This window comes from Ylistrum balloti, unplaced genomic scaffold (assembly GCF_031769215.1).
Source record: "Ylistrum balloti isolate Yb309-2 unplaced genomic scaffold, AGI_CSIRO_Ybal_v1 Utg369808, whole genome shotgun sequence".
NCBI classification, from domain to species: Eukaryota; Metazoa; Mollusca; class Bivalvia; order Pectinida; family Pectinidae; genus Ylistrum; species Ylistrum balloti.
The window spans coordinates 2,557,945-2,570,877 of NW_026781982.1; the positions used below are offsets into that span (position 1 = coordinate 2,557,945).

At 36.0% G+C, this 12,933-nt stretch overlaps 1 protein-coding gene across 5 annotated transcripts in view; it reads right to left on the reverse strand.

The window, feature by feature from the left end:
- The window catches only part of LOC132544703 (thymosin beta-like), a 51,522-nt gene that overhangs the window by 31,502 nt on the left and 7,087 nt on the right, over window positions 1–12,933 (reverse strand). The window contains exon 1 of one of the 5 annotated variants that reach the window (XM_060208340.1): window positions 4,404–4,581. The exons of 2 other annotated variants lie outside the window; for them this stretch is intronic. The gene's annotated coding sequence lies outside the window, so the exon portion shown is untranslated. Of the gene's footprint in view, window positions 1–4,312; window positions 4,359–4,382; window positions 4,582–12,933 lie in introns of those variants that run through there. 2 more of the 5 variants (XM_060208341.1, XM_060208342.1) reach the window with 2 other exon arrangements.

Sequence of the window (12,933 nt, forward strand, 5' to 3'; positions counted from 1 at the left end):
GACAGATCATCTCTGTGGGCGTATCCATTAGTGTCAGGCCTGAGACAGATCATCTCTGTGGACGTATCCATTAGTGTCAGGCCTGAAAGAGACCATCTCTGTGGACGTATCCTTAAGTGTCAGGCCCGAGACAGATCATCTCTGTGGGCGTATCCATTAGTGTCAGGCCTGAGACAGATCATCTCTGTGGACGTATCCATTAGTGTCAGGCCTGAAAGAGACCATCTCTGTGGACGTATCCTTAAGTGTCAGGCCCGAGACAGATCATCTCTGTGGGCGTATCCATTAGTGTCAGGCCTGAGACAGATCATCTCTGTGGACGTATCCATTAGTGTCAGGCCTGAGACAGACCATCTCTGTGGACGTATCCATTAGAGTCAGGCCTGAGACAGACCATCTCTGTGGACGTATCCATTAGTGTCATTCCTGAGACAGACCATCTATCCTATCTATCTATTACTTGTTTATATTACAAAATGTACTGGATGTTTATGTCAGCAAAATAAGACAACATTTCCCAGGAAACATTAATCATGCAAAAACTTTTAACCCAGACACCTAAAAGATTAACCATTTTTCTTTGTTAGAGACTTGAGCTGGTGATAGGATGGTCTGTAGACTTAAACAGATCCAGTAAACAGACACCTACATATTACTCCACCTACCAATCAATTCCTATTTATATAACAGGACACTTGTGTTATGTGAATCACCTCTGCCTTAAGGAATGGGATTACAGGTAACACCTGAGCCCTGTGTCTACAGCCCCATTAGGCCTTTTGTCAATTATGACACCTATACAGATATGTTCAATCTCAGTAGTAATAAAATGACATCTTATCTCCTAGTTTTTGTTCTATTGACCTAGATAAATACCTGTATTTTCCAGTTTTACTTTTTAACTTTTTCATTTGTAAACAATGTATACTAGTTATGTGTTAATAGGGTGAGGTACCCAAGAAATCAGTAATGTTTCTTAATTCTACAATTATCAGCAACTTAAACACAATGCTAGAATTGTGCCAAACTGTTGATTATGTGTGTCAAATTCACTGTACATGTAATATAGTGAGGTTTGCACAGACAACAATTTGACTACTCTGCTTAGTGACTGACAATTACAGAACATTTTTGACAATATTTCATTTGTCTTTGTACACAATGAAGATATTCAGATATAACCATAATCTGATCAGTCACTAGCCAGCCCCTGACCCTGTCCAGTGAGAAGTCTCCTGTATAAACAGGAAGTGCTGCAGTACAAATCTAAACAGAAGCTTTTCACACAAAGAAGTCTATTCAACACTTACATAAATAATTGAAGCATCAAGCACTCCAGAACAACCACACAAACAACAATCTTTGTACACAGTCTTAACTAAAAGTGCCACTTAAACTGAAGCACTGACTGGTCAGAAAGAACATTAGTTTGAATATGTCTCAGAAACAGTGACTTGTCTTTCAAAACTCTTTAATTAATTCATATTGTACTTTTAGCAGAATATCACAATGTGAAGTTTCATCAATTTTTACTGCTTGATGACCAAATCATCTCTGATAACTGTGACAGACAGATGGACAGATGGAAAGAAGGATGGAGCATCATTTCTTGTTGTTAACAGTGCCTGAATAAAATCAATTGATCAAACAAATACTAACAAGAGATCCCAGAGGGATCTTGGCGCCCACCATTTGAGGATCTGTTTTCAGTTCTTGAAGATTTGTTTATTTTTTGTTTGTTTGTTACAGGTGTTGTAAATGTTCATGAACTGGTCTTCATTGAATGTACTCAATGATGGCACAAGATATTTTTATTAAGCACCTATTAGCAAATATCATTTGAAAAAGATCCCAAAGTATCATTAGATAGCGGTCAGTTACAGGTGGATAATGGACAATATGCTTGTGCTGTATTACTGTCGACATCCAAGATGGCTGCCTGTGGACCACCTTGATTTCAAATCAGTCCAAAAAAGGTACAATGCACAACTAGGGACCAAGGGAAACCAATATTTATGAAATATCAGAAGGGTCCCTCCAGTGCTTCCTCAGATATAGCAGTAACAAACTTTTACATCCAAAATCCAAGATGGCCACCTGTCGGCCATCTTGAATTTGAATCAGTCCAAAAAAGGTACAATGCACAACTAGGGACCAAGGGGAACCTGCATGTGAAATTTGAGAAAGATCAATCCAGTACTTTTCCAGAAATAGCGGTAACAAGAATTGTTTACGGCGGACGGACCACGGACCACGGACGCAGGGCGATTTGAATACCCCACCATCTGATGATGGTGGGCTAACAAAGGGAGCAGGGCTCACACGGACATCCCCCCTCTCTGCATCCCAATTCACACAAGCTGTTTATTTCCAAATGGGTAAATTGTGACTGTTGACCTTTGACCTTGATGGTATTGATGCTATTGTGTGAACATGAACAAAATCTGTTCTGGAGTTCAAGCAGAGTAACTACTATTTATCCTTCCTTACCTAAGTGGGAGTATAAAATCTGACAGGACAGATTTTAACAAAATCAAAATTTTACACCTTGTGCAGATAACTTGTGTATATACCTTGTCATTACCTGTGCTTACATTTCTATTCAGACCTTAAGTCTAACAATTATGTTTTTCACCGAGGTGATCATACTGTTACAAGGTCAAACGGTTATATCTCATGGTCATAATGAAACGGTTGTAAGTGTAGTGCAAACACTTATTACAGTGAAAAGGAGTTCCCTTGAACAAATCATAAATGATAAAGTATAACTTGAACAGCTATAATGTTAAGGTGACAAGAGATAGGTTATATGAAGTTGTCATACAGTTTTGCTTGGAAACTGCAGTATTTTTCTTTTTAATTGCAGCAACTCTTGCCAGTCCGAAATTTTAAATCTTGGTGCAAAAACTTGGAACTTGCCACAAGGGGAAAGATCATAAACCATTAAAAGAAGCAATTTTTTAGGCAATGTGTAGCCATGTAGATAAAATTCAATACTTTAAACAAATAGAGCCATAACCCAGTATATCATAAAAAACAAATTCCACTAAGCTACATTCAATAATATCATATAAATGATGACAATTGTAGGTGTCAAAGTAAATAAGTCTGCGCTAATTGATAATGTAAACAATAAGAAAACACTTTGTATATAACAGGCATGTCAAGAAATTTAAGTAACCTTAATTCAGCAATGACACAAAGTTCTCACATTTAACAAACGCTAATTGTAGGTGACCTTGTATAAAAAGGGCAGTAACTCTGCATAAACTGGGCACAAAACCAAATCTGTGACCATTGTTATGTGGAGCTAATAAACCCAACAGATATCTTTGAAATTTGCCAATTGCAGGTGGATGAATAAATAGATAAGACCCAGATAATGTACAATCTGGACTAAATCTAAATCTACATAGATCTGTGGTACAAGTAGAGAAAGATCATTCTACAAAATCAGACCTATAGTTTATATTACATGGGAATGTAATATTGTGTTTAATACAAACTTTCTATTGCTCTTATTTTCGAAGTTTTTTCCTCATGAAATGGCTATCATAACACATTAATGATAACAGAATCTTTCATTAAATGCATGAAATAGTTAGGCTGAATGATACATCAAAACTAAAGTTCCCGAGAGTTTCGGGCACAACAATGAGCATGTCAGTGCAGAAATACATCTTTTCTGAAAATTGTAAAGCTGTAAATGTTTTTGTGATCATAAGCCACGGAGTCATTGAAACCCAAAGCTTTATGCTACAAAACATTTTTCCCCTCAAAATTTTTCAAATTATTCCAAATGGTCTGAAAGAAAATTTAAAATTTTAGCTTTTCACTACAAAACAATTTTTTCCTTCATGAATATTTTAAAGCATTCCTGAAGGTCTGAATGGAAATTTTAATACAGGATTAAATACATTTGAATCTTGTATCTTACACATGTATGGTGAAAAGGCTTTAAATTTGGATAGTTTTCAAGTTTAAATAAACATGATCATATGTATGGATGACTGTGAAAAATCATAAGAGTACTGTTGTAGTGTTTAGTACAAATATATGTACATGTAGAAATAGTCTTCTTAAGTGTATAATTCAAAAGTTCATGCATGCATGAACTATATGTAGTATTTGATCTATTTATAGAACATGACAAGGTTGTATCTTACATGTAACTGATGAGTAATGAAGCATTATGTCAACCTGTTGCTCAAACAGAAACAGATCATACACGTATATATGATACAAATCAACATTCAAAATCATTCCTACAAATCTGTACCAACAAGACACTCTTAAATCAATTTTAACATACCTTTTTACAATATATACTAACTTGGCAAGATCCGCTAGAAAGTTTCCCAGTTGAATCAATTTTAACATACCTTTTTACAATATATACTAACTTGGCAAGATCCACTAGAAAGTTTCCCAGTTAAGTTCCAGATCTGTAAAAGTTATATGAAGTCTTGTCGCTCTTTCAGTTGACCTTTCCACTTTTTGCAAAATCAAAGTTTGAATTCCAGAATATATAATACTAGTATTTTCCACTTGATCTGTCTCAGTATGCGTCCTATGGTGTACCCAGTGCTACAGCTGGCCGGAGAGTGTTCTGTCTATACTGTGTACAAGCTTACGACTGACAACAACAGGAAATGGGTCATCGATGTCAGCTTTATTTCCAGGTGTATCAAGAAAGGAGGCCTCCACAGGGTATTGACAGGCTGCATAAGCCTGTCCTCACAAACCTTGGCCACCCTACCTGTGACGACACCTTGTTACAGGTGGGAGAGTAAAGGTGTAGATCTCTGCTGTGATACTACGTGCTCAAACATCCAATTCTATGCAGCCGTACCCAGACAGACGCTCCCAAATGTCGAGAGATGCTCCAAAGAAAATCAATAGGAATTATGAAATACACACTTTTCCAACAGGATTAATCCTACAGTAAATACAACAGAAATGACACTATTATTTGAAGACGATATATAAAGGTGTTCACTTTGTAAGTCTTTATTTCCTGCTGCATATTACGGCTACCCAGATATTTATTGGCCGGGTTTGTAAGAATAATTAGTGAATTGCTGGTAAGAGTTGTTTTTTCACACATAAGTACATGAAGGATTTGAACAGATACCAGACCGATCTTAGCAATCATCATTGTTTGATCTTTATTTGTTCTTTAAAAGTTGGATCTTTTTCTTTCTTTTATCTACTTTCTTCTGTTTTTTCTCTTAATTAGGAAAGTTCCTCTCAAGAAAGAGTGATATCAAACTGTCAAAGCCAAGGTGGTGACCTCTTTATATTTGTTGTTCTGATCAATCTCTTAAGTCAAAAGAGTGCAACTTAGGAGTACGGGGAACCTTTTGTTGATAACAAACTTTCTTTTTCAAAATCAAAGATGGCCACCTGTCAGCCATCTTGTTTTCTTGATCAGTCCTAAAATCAAACAAGAACAATTTAGGACCAAGGGGAACCTACAAATGAAATCGGAGAATGAGATATCTTGTATTTTTCATAGTGAAAACAAGAATTGTTTAATGACAGACAAGCGACCACAGATGTAGGCCAGCTTACTGTAAATATGACATGACTTTTCACAATAATTTCTTACAGCAAGTTACATATTTAAAAGAATAGAAAAGTGTAAGTTAACAATAATCATCAGAAACCCACAGGAAAATAATGCATCTGATCTTAATGTATCCTTCCACTTATTATCACATTTTCTCCTGACAAATATCACATGATATTAAGAGGATTTCACTGTAATAGGAAGCATATGAAATGTATTTAGCACACTCTGCATATGTAACCACAAACTCTTTAGTTGATCAAATATATTTAGAAGATATTTATCTTTAAATTTGAATAATTATTTAACAGTCGTATAGACACTTAATTACAGTCCAAGTGATGAAATTGTACAAATATCACAAACAGAAAAAAAACCAAACATGTTTAATCAATTCAAGATTAGGTTATCTCCAATCTCAGTAAAAGATATCTTTAAACATATCTTGTATAATTTGCATATTTGAGTTGCAGTAGACCTATCACATTATATTCACCAAGTTACCTGTTCTAATCTTATACACACACCTGTCTTAATTCTAACCAGGTGTGTATTGTATGCTACACACACCTGATACAGGAACACCTATAATATGTCTACAATGATGTCACTGCTATATACTAAGGAATCTATTAACAAACTCTCATTATCTAACTTGGCTAGAATTACATCCTGTTGCATTTTTTGTAAAGTCTTAAAACAATTTTACAGAAGACTTCCTGATTCCATCTCCTCCATATTATTATCAAGGACGAGTTATCGTCTGGTTCCTATTGGAGGTTTAAGGAAGAAAATCCTGTAGTCCCGATTCTGGTTCCTAATGGAGGCTTGGGGAAGTAAATTCTGTAGTCCCGAATCTGGTTCCTAATGGAGGCTGGAGGAAGAAAATCCTGTAGTCCTGATTCTGGTTCCTAATGGAGGCTTGGGGAAGTAAATTCTGTAGTCCCGATTCTGGTTCCTAATGGAGGCTGGTTTCTAATGGAGGCTTGGGGAAGTAAATTCTGTAGTCCCGATTCTGGTTCCTAATGGAGGCTGTAGGAAGTAAATTCTGTAGTCCCGATTCTGGTTTCTAATGGAGGCTTGGGGAAGTAAATTCTGTAGTCCCGATTCTGGTTCCTAATGGAGGCTTGGGGAAGTAAATTCTGTAGTCCTGAGTCTGGTTCCTAATGGAGGCTTGGGGAAGTAAATTCTGTAGTCCCGAATCTGGTTCCTACTGGAGGCTGTAGGAAGAAAATCCTGTAGTCCCGAGTCTGGTTCCTAATGGAGGCTTGGGGAAGTAAATTCTGTAGTCCTGAGTCTGGTTCCTACTGGAGGCTGTAGGAAGAAAATCCTGTAGTACCGAGTCTGGTTCCTAATGGAGGCTTGGGGAAGTAAATTCTGTAGTCCTGAGTCTGGTTCCTACTGGAGGCTGTAGGAAGAAAATCCTGTAGTCCCGAGTCTGGTTCCTAATGGAGGCTTGGGGAAGTAAATTCTGTAGTCCTGAGTCTGGTTCCTACTGGAGGCTGTAGGAAGAAAATCCTGTAGTCCCGAGTCTGGTTCCTAATGGAGGCTTGGGGAAGTAAATTCTGTTGTCCCGATTCTGGTTCCTACTGGAGGCTGGAGGAAGTAAATTCTGTAGTCCCGAGTCTGGTTCCTACTGGAGGCTGGAGGAAGTAAATTCTGTAGTCCCGAGTCTGGTTCCTAATGGAGGCTGGAGGAAGTAAATTCTGTAGTCCCGAATCTGGTTCCTACTGGAGGCTGGAGGAAGAAAATCCTGTAATCCCGAGTCTGGTTCCTACTGGAGGCTGGAGGAAGTAAATTCTGTAGTCCCGATTCTGGTTCCTAATGGAGGCTGGAGGGAGAAATTTATTTTACACTGGGTGGATACTGAAGGCTGTTATACCCTGTATTTCTCTAAACTATAGAAATTCTTGTTTACCTGTATAAATACAGAGTAAACAAATACAGACTGATGGTCCCTAATCTTTTTATTGCCACAATATATCCCTGGCAGACGGCCATCTATCTCCTGTGTCCACAGGTAATGACCATGTCCTATCGGTCATCCTGGATAGTAACAACTTTATCACAGATTGATACCAGACAATTGATAAATAATGAAACCATTATATCCAATCAACAGAATGTACTGGTCACTCCTGGTCACTCTTCATATACTTTGTACTTTTGCAAGCTAATTTCAAGTTTTTTCTTGATTCGTCTAAGAATTTTTTATTTAAAATGTTTGAAAAAATCTAAACAAAAACCAATTTTGTCTTATTTGGTAACACCTTCATTTCGTGGTTTAATCTGACCTTTGGAGGTCACCATGATACAATCATCATGCTTTACACACCATTGGGAGTAGATACATAATTTTCATCAAGTACCTTCCAAATATATCTGGACATGATTTTCCTTATAAAATATATTTTACATAATAGTTTTTCCCTCTTTGACACCGACACCTACTATCTTGTACAATCCTAAAGAAAGAGTCGGCAGCCAAACCATTGATAGTGAGGTGAATCAGAGTATATTTAGGGGATGGGCTTTAATGCAGGAGAGTGATATAAACTTTGGTGGTAGAAACTGTCATATATGTGAGTGGGGTTATCAGTGGATAAATACGGTAATAAATCATTGATCACTGATCTTTATACTTCAGTGTTTATTGCTGTTGTTATAAAATGTCTGAGGATAGGAACAGGTCCCCTTGTAGTGCCAATGACCGTATTATACTTGTAAAAGGACAAATGGTCACTAGATAATCAGTAAAGTCATTAGGAGATCAAGATCCTCTTTCCAAATTAATCCTTCAATTGTCATCAGACTAACTAGTATCACTTACATCCTAGGAACAACAGCCAGAACACTAGCCCATTACACCCAAGTATCCAATTAAAACAAAAATGACCAATCAGAAATGACAGCATCACCATAATCTATTGAAACAGCCAATCAGCACATTGTATAGTAGAGGTTTTCATTACATCCCATTGCCTTAACTTAAAATGGCAAATGTAAAAGTGAATTTCTTACTTCATTTCTTCAAGAGTCTGTCATCTTTCAAAGTAAAATAAAAACTTGTTTGAATATTTCTTTTGAATGAACATGCCATATCAGCAGAATAAGGTAAGGACAGGCTGTTAGGAGCTTTTAAGGCTCCGTCACTTTAAAAAGATTAAAATCTTCACCTGACAACAAGGAAGAAGAAATTCAATAGTATGTTTTTTTCAGACTCAAAAGTTCATGTTATCCGATATGAAGAAGGAAAACCTTGCACTTCAAGCATGGATATTTACATACACATTCTACTTATAAACAGATATCCCGTTAAAAACAACACACAAAAGATATGAAGAAACCCATATTTCTGTCCCAAAGGCATGGGTGTTAATAGAAGTCTCCTGGGTTTTGATTTCACAGATAAACAAGATCTAACTTCCTTAAACCATAAATGGACAGAAGAGGAGACACAAGTTTTATAAATATTCTGATATACAAGATCTAACTTCCTTAAATCATGAATGGACAGAAGAGGAGATACACAAGTTTTATAAATAGGTCACTGAATATCCATCAGAAATCCAAATAGCTTGTCATCCTAGAAATTTGAGAGGTTTGAACAATTAAGATGTAAAAAAATAATAGTTTATAGTATATATCTGTAATAAGGTAAATAAGGTATATATCTGTAATAAGGTATATATCTGTGATAAGGTATATATCTATAATAAGGTATATATCTGTGATAAGGTATATATCTGTAATAAGGTATATATCTGTAATATGGTATATATCTGTGATAAGGTATATATCTGTGATAAGGTATATATCTATAATAAGGTATATATCTGTGATAAGGTATATATCTGTAATAAGGTATATATCTGTGATATGGTATATATCTGTAATAAGGTATATATCTGTGATATGGTATATATATCTGTGATAAGGTATATATCTGTAATAAGGTATATATCTGTGATATGGTATATATCTGTAATAAGGTATATATCTGTGTTAAGGTATATATCTGTTATAAGGTATATATCTGTGATAAGGTAAATAAGGTAATATGGTATATATCTGTGATATGGTATATATCTGTGATAAGGTAAATAAGGTAATATGGTATATATCTGTGATACGGTATATATCTGTGATAAGGTATATATCTGTAATAAGGTATATATCTGTGTTAAGGTATATATCTGTTATAAGGTATATATCTGTGATATGGTATATATCTGTAATAAGGTATATATCTGTGATAAGGTAAATAAGGTAATATGGTATATATCTGTGATATGGTATATATCTGTGATAAGGTATATATCTGTAATAAGGTATAATCTGTAATAAGGTATATATCTGTGATATGGTATATATCTGTCATATGGTATATATCTGTGATAAGATATGATAAGTCCATGGTTAAAATAATAATATGATTACAATCAAGTCTAAACAAATAGATTCAAAACACAAACAGTAATTGTTTAAATTGATTTTTAAAATCCATTCCAATGAAGGACACTCGTGTCTTGTCTGCAATTTTGTCATCAAAGTTTTTAAACATCTCTGTTACCTTTTTATTTGTTTATTTTTCTTTTTCTTTTTTCAACATGCCTGCAAAGATAAAATTGTATACTTTATCAAGTAATGACTAAGAAGTCAAATACATCCTGTAGAACTACAAACAAAATGTGGTTTTCTGACTTCATACATTACATGTGACCACCTATTGTGACACATGATGTGTCATTGACTTACCCGGATAGCTTAACAACAGTAGATTCTGACCAAACGGCCAGACACCTACACAAACTACTTTAAGACAACCAAAGCAAAATTTGAACAGCCAGAAAATCTACAGGTAAATCAATCGTCAGGTATAGAAGGATCAAAACTTCAAATTGCATTATCGGCCGAGTGTGGGTCAAGGACCAATTGGCAACTTGTGAAAAGCCAAATTGATGATCCATAAAAAAAAACTTGTGACATTGTAAGTCTAGCCTTTTATTTAACCAGATATTACCTATGTAAGAGTATAAGTTGTCTACATGTGGATAGTACATGAAGGAACTCTTTTGTTTCATCCCTCTTTTATGACAACATTCCAAAAATTAGATTTATATAAAATCATGTAATATTTCCATTATATATTCACAATGACCGAGTTCAATGACTCATAACTGATCCTTCAGTCACTAATAAACTATGCCAATTCAAAGTATATTTCCAGCCTTTGTAGAAAATATTGCTTCCGGGTACAAAATACTGAATTCATTTTCATTTAAAATGCTGATTTCAATTTAGCAGGTCATTAACTCCTAAGTACAACTAAAGAGGCGGAGTGACAAATACTGAAATATACTTAACTCTAAACCATGTTCTGTTGTACCTAGGCACATTCAAACTAAAATTCAAAATTGTGACAGTCTTCACTTTCCACACATTTATCTTTTAAACAAAAAATTTTCAGTTCAAAATCACATGAAATTGAAACATTAATCTATTGTTTCCTTATATACAATATGAGCTGTAGAGCTCCAGGAAGGTACATCCCAATCTTTGTCAAGAATTTGGATTATTTTAACACACAGAACTATTATTAACAACAAAACAATTGCTGGCTCAGCTTCTAACAACACTAGTCACGTCTCAAAATAGTTTCTTTATTTGAGCCAAGATTTCCTGTTTTGTCTGGGTGTAACGAACCATCAGGTCTCCCATACAAATGTTGACATTACGGTAACATCCCATCATTTTCTGTTGTTTATGTGAAAGATAAATATTTTTTATCTTCATCTAAATTTTCCTCAAACATTCCCCTACCTACACTAGTACTTTATTTACTGGGATTATTGTACTAAGAGCAGTTAGGTTCATTTAAAGGCTCTCTTGTAGTAGCTGGTGGCTACCTCACTGAAAAACATATGGGAGGTCCACTGCCTGCCATCCAGAGCAAGGTATAAAGTGTCCAAGGACACAAAGACCGGTCCATTTCTCAGCTTCTTCAGGAAACACAGGATGCCAATGGAACGTCCAACCACATACCGTATTTATTCCAATAAACGCCCTGGGGGCGTGAAATTTTTCAGACAGGGGGCGATTAATAGAACACAAAATTTCATAATTTGTTGGTCGTGACATGCCATGGCTGCCACTTAAAAACATTGTTTAACAAACTAACGAATTACTCAGCAAAGAATGCATTTGAAAATTGCAGTAATTCCAACATCGTTGTAGCTTTAAACATTGTTGTCAATTGCATTCTGATAAACTGAATTCTTGTATGAAATGACACGATGTCAATCGTGTCAGCTTCCGTCAAAAACGTACAATGTTCATCATTGCTTGTAGGCCTAGTTTGCATAACAAAATAAAAAAACACAGCGGTATATAAGCCAGTCTGTTTCTTAAAAAATCCCACATACCTGATAACAATGTCTGGGACAAAACGAAATTACGACACTGCTTTCAAGCTTAAAGTAATCGCCTTGCAGAGGAGAAGGGTAAACATGCTGCCGCGAAAGTGTTTCGTGTTGACAGAAAACGAGTGCGGGACTGTTGTCAAAACAAAGAAAAATTTTTAAATCTTTCTAAAACATCTAAACACCGTAAAGGAGGTGGGAGGCATGTCAGATATGAAGATATTGACAAAAATCTGATGAGATGGCTACAGGACAGACGGGAGGCCGGAATACAAGTGACTGGGAAAGCATTGTGGTTTGAGGCCCTGCGTATGCATAAGGCAAATGGTAGTCAATCGTTCAAAGCCTTATATGGATGGTTTTCTAAATTCAAAAAGAGACATAACATTTCGTTCAGGCGATCTACGCATGTGGCACAACATGAAGTTTTATCAATTGATGATCGTATTGACAGTTTTTTGAATTTCATGTTAAGAATGCGTCGGCTACGAGAATACCCCGATAGCCATATCGCTAACATGGACGAAACCCCGGTGTGGTTTGACATGCCAGGAAAATCGACATTGGCAATAAAGGGGGAAAAGGAGGTCAGAGTTTATAGCACTGGCCACGAAAAACAAAAAATAACAGTGACACTGGTAGCATATGCCGATGGGACTAAAATCGCCCCCCTTGTGCACATGCCAGGCATTCGTCCCCTTCCAAAGATGACATACCAAGTGGTATTGTGGTATACATGTGTGGGGCCGGACAAAAATCCTGGGCAAACGAGGAAAGTATAAAATTTTGGTTAAAAAAACTCTGGGGTGTGAATAATACAGCTAGGCGGTTATTAGTATGGGACGCTTTCCGTAGTCATCTTACTGAAGATGTAAAAAAAACTGGTTCATCAAAAATATCATTCAGACATCTGTGTTATACCCGGAGGATGTACATGTA